We start from the raw sequence: 8,405 nt of genomic DNA, 5'->3' as shown, positions 1-8,405 counted from the left end.
AACCAGTATGTTGACATCCAAGTGTACCCATGTATAATGGATAGCCTTCTCTCTAGGCTCTGGTGTATCTCAGTATATATTACTAGTCCTCCCCCTAGAAAGTCTCAACAAAGTTGCTTGATGAGGATGACAAGGTACGATTTCCATTCTAGAAGGGGAAAGACGAAGCAATTATACCCCTATTTGGAAGAGGATGTGTGCATGCGAGGGCCAAATGGGGCTTAACTAGGGCATCGAAGCCCTTGTGGAAGAGCCACTTTGGGTCAGCCATATCCAGGTCGGTCTGGGAGAGCAGGTAGGTTGGCATATGGGGACAAAGGTTGGCCCAGCTAGAGGCCTAGTTGGCCCTGTTTGGAGGACCAGGTGGCCAAATACAGGATGGGAAGCTTCCTCACAAAGGGGCCGATTTCTCCCATTCACTTCATCTATTATGGAGGCTCAAGCCAGTGAAGCCCTCTAGAGGCACGTGGAAAAGGGAAGAAACATGTTACATAGGGGCTAGACCATATTCCACTTTTGGTGCTCAATTAGAAAAGAACTTTTGGCCAGCTCTGAGGCTGTCCACTTGGAGCTCAACATTGATGTTTCACACATTCAGGATTATAGTCATGAAGTTTTGTTGCATACATTGCTAAGTGCTCCAAATTTGTGTCTTCATCTACAACTGCGTATGTGTGTTTGAGGGAGATTTGAGAGTCCTGTGATCAATGGGAACCTTTCATTCCATTTCAGGGACAGCATTGGTATATGCTGACCTAGTATCTCTGACATGATATTTGGAGCCCAAGGGATCTATGTTAGTTATTTACTACACTTGAAGGAAGAAGGTGCTTTGCAAAAAGAAAGCTGATTCCAATTCAGTCAGGTGTGACTTGTTGAGTTTGGTTACAATGTATGGTGTCATTTTAATTTGTTACTCCCAGTTTCTTCAGATCCATGGCTTCATGATGTGAATTGCCAACTTCGCCAGGGAGGCAAGTTAGATGGGAGTAATTATTTGCTATGTAAGGTGAAGATTGGGAGCCACTTGGTAGATAGATAATTATTGGTATGGAGCTCAAAACAACATTCCACTCCGATTTATCCACCATTGAATTTTTTTTTCCCTTTATGTGTCTTGGATCTTCATAGGAAAGAGGTGATGCGTGATACACTGTAAGTCACATTTTAACAAACACGGCTTTATCACTTTCCATATTAACTCCATCTTTTGTCATTCTGGTCATTGCACCTACATCTTTGAATGTTGTAGTACCATCTCGCAAATAGATGGATCTTCTTATATTATCTACCACTTCTCAAGGTACCACTGCCATTTTGGGACTTTGCATCTATTGAACACTTCTTTAGTGGCTTTACTTTTTTTGTTGGATGAGCTATGACCACCACCGCTTGAAGTCACTCTCTTGCCTTTGGAAACATCTATAGTCTACTTTTGAGATTTTAGTATCAGCACTTGAAGCCTTTGTCTTGCTTTGCAATATCTATTCCAAAAAAAGCACATGTCAAAACCACTAGATCATAACTCAAATGTAAGCCCGACATTATATGTCTAAACACAACATGAATATGTTGGAAAGGTCACCTCCCCATCTGTAAGCCCCATATGAGGACAGCATGGGGAGGGTGAACCTAGGATTTGAGAGACTGACACATGAGCAGCAGCATGGCTACCATGTGGGCAAATGAAAAGAGAGAGGGAAGGGGCTGCCACATGGGCAGCACCTTACAGCCAAGAAAGAAGAGGTGGCTGCAACATGGACAACAGCAAGGCTGTCATGTGGGCAGCACTGTTCAAGACATACCTGGAAGAGCTTCAGAGGCTACCTTAGATGGCAAGACTGTGTAGGATGGATGGCAAGGGCAACAGCCCCTCGGTCTAGGTCTGGCCAAAGGTGCCTCATGGCAAAGAGGGTCTAGGCAGTAGGCGACACATGGCAGGGTATCTCAGATAGATGGCACAGCATGGCGAGGGCTTGTAGGCAGGTACACAGCCTAGAAAACAATCACACCCTGTGAGGCTTGGAAAGGACACAAGCCAACCATTTCTCATATGCATACTTTTGGGTGTTTGGCCTATGCACATGTGCCTTCACAGAGGCAGACATGTATGTGTGGGTGTGCTGCATAGACATCACGCTTAACATTTGGAGACATACCATCATGATTGATAATCCAAATATCTTGTCCTCCAGATGGAAGGATAGGGCCATTCCATGAAAGGCTTCCAACTCGAGTTGAGTGACCTACCATCTGGCACACCTACATTTGTTAGAAAATTGCATTTTTATTGTTAATTTGAGGCAAGATAATCACGATACATAAAGAGCAAATGAGAAAACGCTGCAATTGTTAGTCATACTTTGAAACAGAAGACCACCTTATATATTGAGAACAATGGAATGGCACCTGGTTCCCTTACAAGCATCTCATATTTGAACTTCGGATGCATTGATGCCCACTACAATTTGTTTTCCATATACATCTCAAGCAATGCTTGTAACATAATCATCGTCTTCAATTGTCTGCATCAATTGGCTGATTGCATCGGACTCTACATCCCAGAGGTAAATTGTCATTTCTAAAGCAACTGCAGTACATTCTTGCAACTCTAGTTATTGAAGCTCTTGTCGCCACTACTACTGCTACTAATCTCTACAATAGACACATCACTGGCCACCTCATCATAAGTTGAAGCTTCTAATTTCATCATGTGCAACTCAAAAGGTTGTTGCGGAGGCCTAAAACCCTCTTGATTTATGGTGCACGTCCAAGCCATTATATTTAGGTGTGAGTTTGTAAACCCATTGCTAGGACCAAAACAAGTAATGCTCTTCGCTCCACCTAAACCTAAAAGGCCGCACCAAGCACGCCTAATCTCCGCCTTGGTCCATGGAGCCGGAAAGCCCCAAAATTGGCAAAAAGGATCGAGAAGCCATTGTATTCATGTATGAATTTCAAAATAGAATTTGACAAAAGGTGTGCTACTAAAGGGAATTCTTCCGCAGAAAATCTTGAGAGTTGTATTATTAGCACTTTGGAGTTGGCCCAAATTCTTGATTCACAAAAGCCCTCAACAAAGACGTCAAGAAAAGAAGCAAAGCAGGCATAGTTTGACCTCTTCTTTTGGCACGGTTGTTTGCAAGTAGTCAATCGAATGGCCGTCCACCTGATGCCATAGTCGTTTCTCTAGAATCGGTGCATCGCTCACTAATGACCTCAATTGCTTTGAAATTGCTTCAAATTTGATCACTAACGATCTCAATTGCTTTGAACGCTTGCGTGAACTTGACATCCATTTTTGCATCCAATTTGGCAAGATCACTTTCCATTGTGCACTTGCATCGCAGCTTATTCATTTCTCTTGCATCCTCATGAACATTTTTACTGTCATATTTTAGCAAGGAAACATGAGGACTTATAGAAGACACTTTCCTGCTATGTAGATTTACACTTACCACAAATATGACAAGCAAAACGAGGAGTTATAGAAGACACTTTCCTACTATGTAGATTTACACTTACTGTGCTACTCATGAGGAAGGATACAAAAGGGGTGATGCTTCTCCTTGCAAGCTAGTTACGATTTGTGTCATGTTTCTCATGAGCTCTAGATCTTCACTGTAACTCTCACAGCATTTGCCCCAACTCGGATTCCTATAAAGTTAAAACAATATAGCATTTAGCTATCGAGAATTATTGAGTTTCCTAGTGAAAGAACATCAATCACTCCACCCTTGTTGTACTGATCGATATAGTTGGAGCATACACATAAGGGATTCTAGTTCCTCGGACCTCAAGAGCAGTGGTGACTCCGACCGTCCTTGCATTGTTTGGATCCCTTCAAAAACGTGAATTGTTGATACATTCCGTCGACTTCAAGGTTTCAGAAACCCTGGTACTACAATCCACAGTTACCTCGTGCATCCCATACGACATTGTGAGGGAAAGTCGCTCCACATACATTTTTGTGTCTGTGGACAACATTGATTCCATACAGGAAGCCGCGTTATCAAGGCTTGACATTGGAACCGATCAACCATAGATCTACCCATCGACGAAGAGATGCAAGAAGCTTCCTCCGCTACTCAAAACACTTCCTAGAGTCAATAAAAAAGGTCCTACATAGCTTAGTAACTCTCCCAAGCATTGAAACACAATCCGAAGCATTCATGGGCTCTAAATTGTAAAGATAAGGATGAAATAATCCATGATGAGTGAAGGATTTGCGACTACGATGGAGCAGGAGATCTACATCATCTAGCCAATTTTCTCAAGGAGGGACATGCGGGCAAGAAGGCGAGTGACTCTGGCTTTGACAACGGAGTGCAACCAAAGGAGGGCGAGGAAGTTATCATCGAATGGAGAGGGGAGGGGGTGCTTGGGGGCAAGGTGGTAGGAGGAGGACAACCAGATGGATTTGGATTGGAGGCACATGTCTACGTAGAAGGAATGGAAGTTGATCCAGAGGGAAATAGAAGAGGAAGCCACCGCCATGGCAGTAGAGCATGATGGAGAGGCAAGCAATCCTGGGTGGGAATGAGGGGACTTTGAAGACATCGTTTTGCATGGAGGTGAATTAGATGGTTTGAACGAGATAGGCATTCAAGAAAAGAATTTCAATTATGAGATTTGAATGAAAAATGATGACACGTGGCTCAATGAGAGGCCAGATTTTTGTTTCATTCCACAATGCTACCTGCCTAAAAATGTGGTGAACTCTTCATCATAGCCCTCATTCGGAGTGCCTTCTTCAACACCATCTTCATGCTCAGATATTTTCTCCATGCCATCTTCAAAAAGATCCATGAAGTAATGGGACTCTTCCTCCACGAAGGGATCCAACTCATCCTCCCCATCCCCATCTCCTTCAGTAAATGCAAGCAGTGATGAAGGAACCGTAGAGGGTATGGCAGACTCCATTTCAACATTTGTTGTTGATGGAACTGATGAATGAACCATTGAGGCTATGTCAGAGTCCATCTGTCACAGAAGGAAGTGATGAAGGAACCATAGAGGCAATGTCAGAGTCCACACCATTTTCCAATTTGGTCTGGCTGAGATGTAGTATGGCTACAGCTGCCTCATTGTCCTCATCCACCACAACAATAATATGCTCTACAGACCCATATGACTTACTGAGAGCAGATGGGTCCAAAGGGAAAATTGCACTTGCTCGGAACCCTACTTTGATGTTCTTCTCCGTGCAAGCCATGTGCAGGCTTCTCGAGACAATCCCAACCAATGTAGTCCTGCAAACCTCCTTGCCTCTGTTCTTACACATCCACACTTGCCTTTGAGCCTTGAAATGTGACTTGAATGGCTTGTAGACAGACACATCCAATGGCTACAATTTATGGCTAGTGTGAGACAGTACAGTAACCATATCCAGGCCCATTTCTGAAGCAAGGATGACAACATCTAGGGAAATGTGAGACTTACAGCCATCCAATACAAAAAGATGTCGATTTGTGGGGCTCACGGTCCCCACAGAGCTTTGAAAGTGCTTAAGCCATAGGTGGAAAATGCGAGCAGCCATCCATGCCTTTGGTTGAATGGCCATGCAACTCTTTGCTTCACACTCCCTCAAATAATTCCTTGCCTTGCAATTCCCTCTAGAAATATACAAGTTTGGTATGGCTTCTCTCGCCGCATTCACACAGCACATAACGCCCATCCACTCATGGGCTTTGGGTATCAACCCTTTGACATCCCTGCTTCCTTTCTTGGCTAGAACCCGCATTCCTCCCACCCTCCCCACTTGGCAGCCACTCTCATCATAGTTCCAGATGCATTCAACAGGGTAACTATGCTTATCACACAACAGTGCAAGCTTATCAAAAAACTTACCCACTAGTCCAAGATTCATAGATTGATAGCTCGGTCCCTTTCAAGGCCTTGAGTGACTCTCTTCACCAAGTTAGGGTTACGACGTTGGAACCCTCTCCACTTCCAGGAATGCCTTCCACAAAAGGGGTCTGCCTCATCTCACAAATTTCGGCGACCTTCACTTTCAAGTCATGAAGTGTGAGAGGCTGTGCAGCATTTGCATGTTTGTACACCCATTCAGTGATCAGCTTCTCCTCTGCATTGGTGAGCATAGGGTCAAGGCCTCTCCTTCGAGTTTGCATTCTCCCATCCAACCAATCAACGAGGGAGGACGAGCCCATGCCATACTTGCATGCAGAAGCTCGCAAGGACAATGTTCTTCCTTCGACTTTTGCCATTGCATTTTGCATGTCCTCAACAGTCCATCTTCGAGGACTCCCGTGTGACAGGCCGCCCTTTCATTGCGCTGGCTGGCTCTGCCATAGTGGTTGCTTGGCACTGACTCTCTTAGATTGAGGGCCAGTAAGAACTGATCTCTTGCCTTTGTTTGTTGCTCCTCTAGTTTGGGCCATATCAGTGAATAGCCTTACAAAGTCACATAAGAAAGTGTGCGAGTCAGAGTACTACCAAAAGCTTTGTTGAGAAGCGTGCAATCTACAAAATGAATATTGAGGAATGACCTGAAGCATGCAGGGATTGATGTCTGGTGGCTAGTAGTGCAGGCCAGTCTAATCTCCACAGGCAGGATCTAGTTCTGGCATGATTCCCCAAGGGAGGATGAGCAGCATCGAATGAGCACATTGGCCGAGGGCCTAGGGCTTTTGTAAGATGCAATTTTTTAGTTTAAATTGTGTTTTTGAATTTCAAACCTAACAATTGAGTTTCGCTCATTTTCCCTCCGCTGTTTGAATTACTTAAGGATCGTTGATGTGGTTAAGTTTGAGTTGTGATCGTCGATTTTGCTCTTCTTGCAGGATCAACATTGGAGAAGTGTTGAATGCGCTAATGATCCACTCCCTTGCGCCTAATTGGATGCTTGGCAATGTCTGCATTCGGTGGACAGTCGCAGTCAACAAACAGGCTCACTGGTTGGGGTTGTGCATATGGACGGGGCAGCCCTGAACACGAGCGCATGCAAGCAGTAGTCACATGGGAATGCTCCAGAACCCGAACATCGGTGGCATGGTGGATGCACTGTGGAGTTGAGCCTTGAAGCACTGGTTGTGTCGCCGCTTGCACGCGACCTAGAAGACACACAACGAAGGGCCAAAATATGTGCTCCCCCAACGTGTCCCACACACAGGGTGCACAGATCCCACACAGAACCCGCACACACATTGGGGCACTCGCACAATCGCAAGTGTCTTATAGTGGAGGCACCCCATTCCCGAATGCCATGCACCAGAGGATGCATAAGGGTGCCTGCTTCTTGAGCATACCTGGCTGTGTGTTGAAGTGGATGCAAGGCCACTCTTGGAATAGGGGAGTGCTGTTGTGCAAAGTCGCCTGATCCTAGACATGGTTTTGTTATTGTTCGGGCTCCCAATCATTTCTGTTCGAGGGAGTGTGCAGGTGACTTTTCCCGTTTGTCAATTTGACCGCTTACCTTACTACATGATTAGTTAAGTTCATTAAGCACTAACTTCAATGCACACGAGCAAGGAGGGCTTCACCTAAAATGGGGAGGTCATAAGAAATACGGTTAAGTTTGAGGCATAAGAAAACCAAGAGTTCTGGGTGTCTACTACCATTGCCAAGGAAAACAATTGAAAACAAGGGTGCATGTATGCACGAAAGCATTAGCACCAGCTTGTGGGTTTTACGAGTCTCTAGATGTTGTCGATTGTTTAGTAAGAAACAATAAAGAAGAAACACCTTGACCTTGCAAGATTCATTAGGCTTTGCAATTCGAAGGTTCTATAGTTATTTTCATGTGCATACAATGTAAAAAGCAAATCGACTAGAGGATTAAAAAGTAAGTTTTTTGTTTGATGGCTAGTAAAATCGGTGCTTTAATTTTTTTTTAAAAATAAAATATGAAAGACAAGTGGGCACTACTTTGCTCTGAATATTGGCAACCACGCTAGGAGATGGTACACAATGTAGGCGGCATCATGCTCAGTCCAGTATGCATGTAATGTTCCAAAGAAGCTACTCATATGAGGTGTGTTTGTCTAAATGTGGTCGATTTGAGACCCATAAATTGTTGTTGAGGTTTTGCTCACTAATTGCATATCATTTTCTTCAATGAGGTTTCTTAGTTGCAATTGCTTTTGAGAAGATTGTAGCATATTAATATTGAAATCTCCTAACACAAAAGTTAGATAAAGCAAGCATGTGATTTGTTCCAAAAACTTGGGAGGCTGCATGCTTCGGTACGGTATATTACTAGTTGGAAGTACACCATGACCATTGCTTGCCTTGGATTTAGTTTTCGAGGCCGATCATTGTAAACGCTTGGTGTGAAACCAAACAAAGGCTCTTTAAATTCAAAAAAAAACTTTCAATCGGTCACCTTTACAGTTTTAAATGGATCACTCTGCTGTCCTTCTAAAAGCACTACATAGTTTATAAAA

At 44.0% G+C, this 8,405-nt stretch overlaps 1 long non-coding RNA gene across 2 annotated transcripts; it reads right to left on the bottom strand.

Annotated features, from left to right (window-relative positions):
- Positions 1-2,519: 2,519 nt before the first annotated feature.
- LOC147898572 (uncharacterized) lies at positions 2,520-4,569 on the bottom strand. 2 transcript variants are annotated; one of them, XR_015541587.1, is made up of 3 exons: positions 4,126-4,569; positions 3,796-4,079; positions 2,520-3,657 (listed from the first exon to the last, which is right to left on the bottom strand). It is a non-coding gene; the product is annotated as an uncharacterized LOC147898572 (long non-coding RNA). The 2 variants fall into 2 exon arrangements; XR_015541588.1 differs by having other exon boundaries at positions 3,796-4,100; positions 4,256-4,569.
- Positions 4,570-8,405: the final 3,836 nt, after the last annotated feature.

The sequence above is a fragment of the Dipteris shenzhenensis genome, chromosome 9, assembly GCF_047967505.1.
Source record: "Dipteris shenzhenensis isolate YYH24624 ecotype China chromosome 9, Dip_SZ_1.0, whole genome shotgun sequence".
In the NCBI taxonomy this organism is placed as follows: Eukaryota; Viridiplantae; Streptophyta; class Polypodiopsida; order Gleicheniales; family Dipteridaceae; genus Dipteris; species Dipteris shenzhenensis.
The sequence above is the reverse complement of the archived record's forward strand: the minus strand, read 5'-3'. Positions and strand labels throughout refer to the sequence as shown.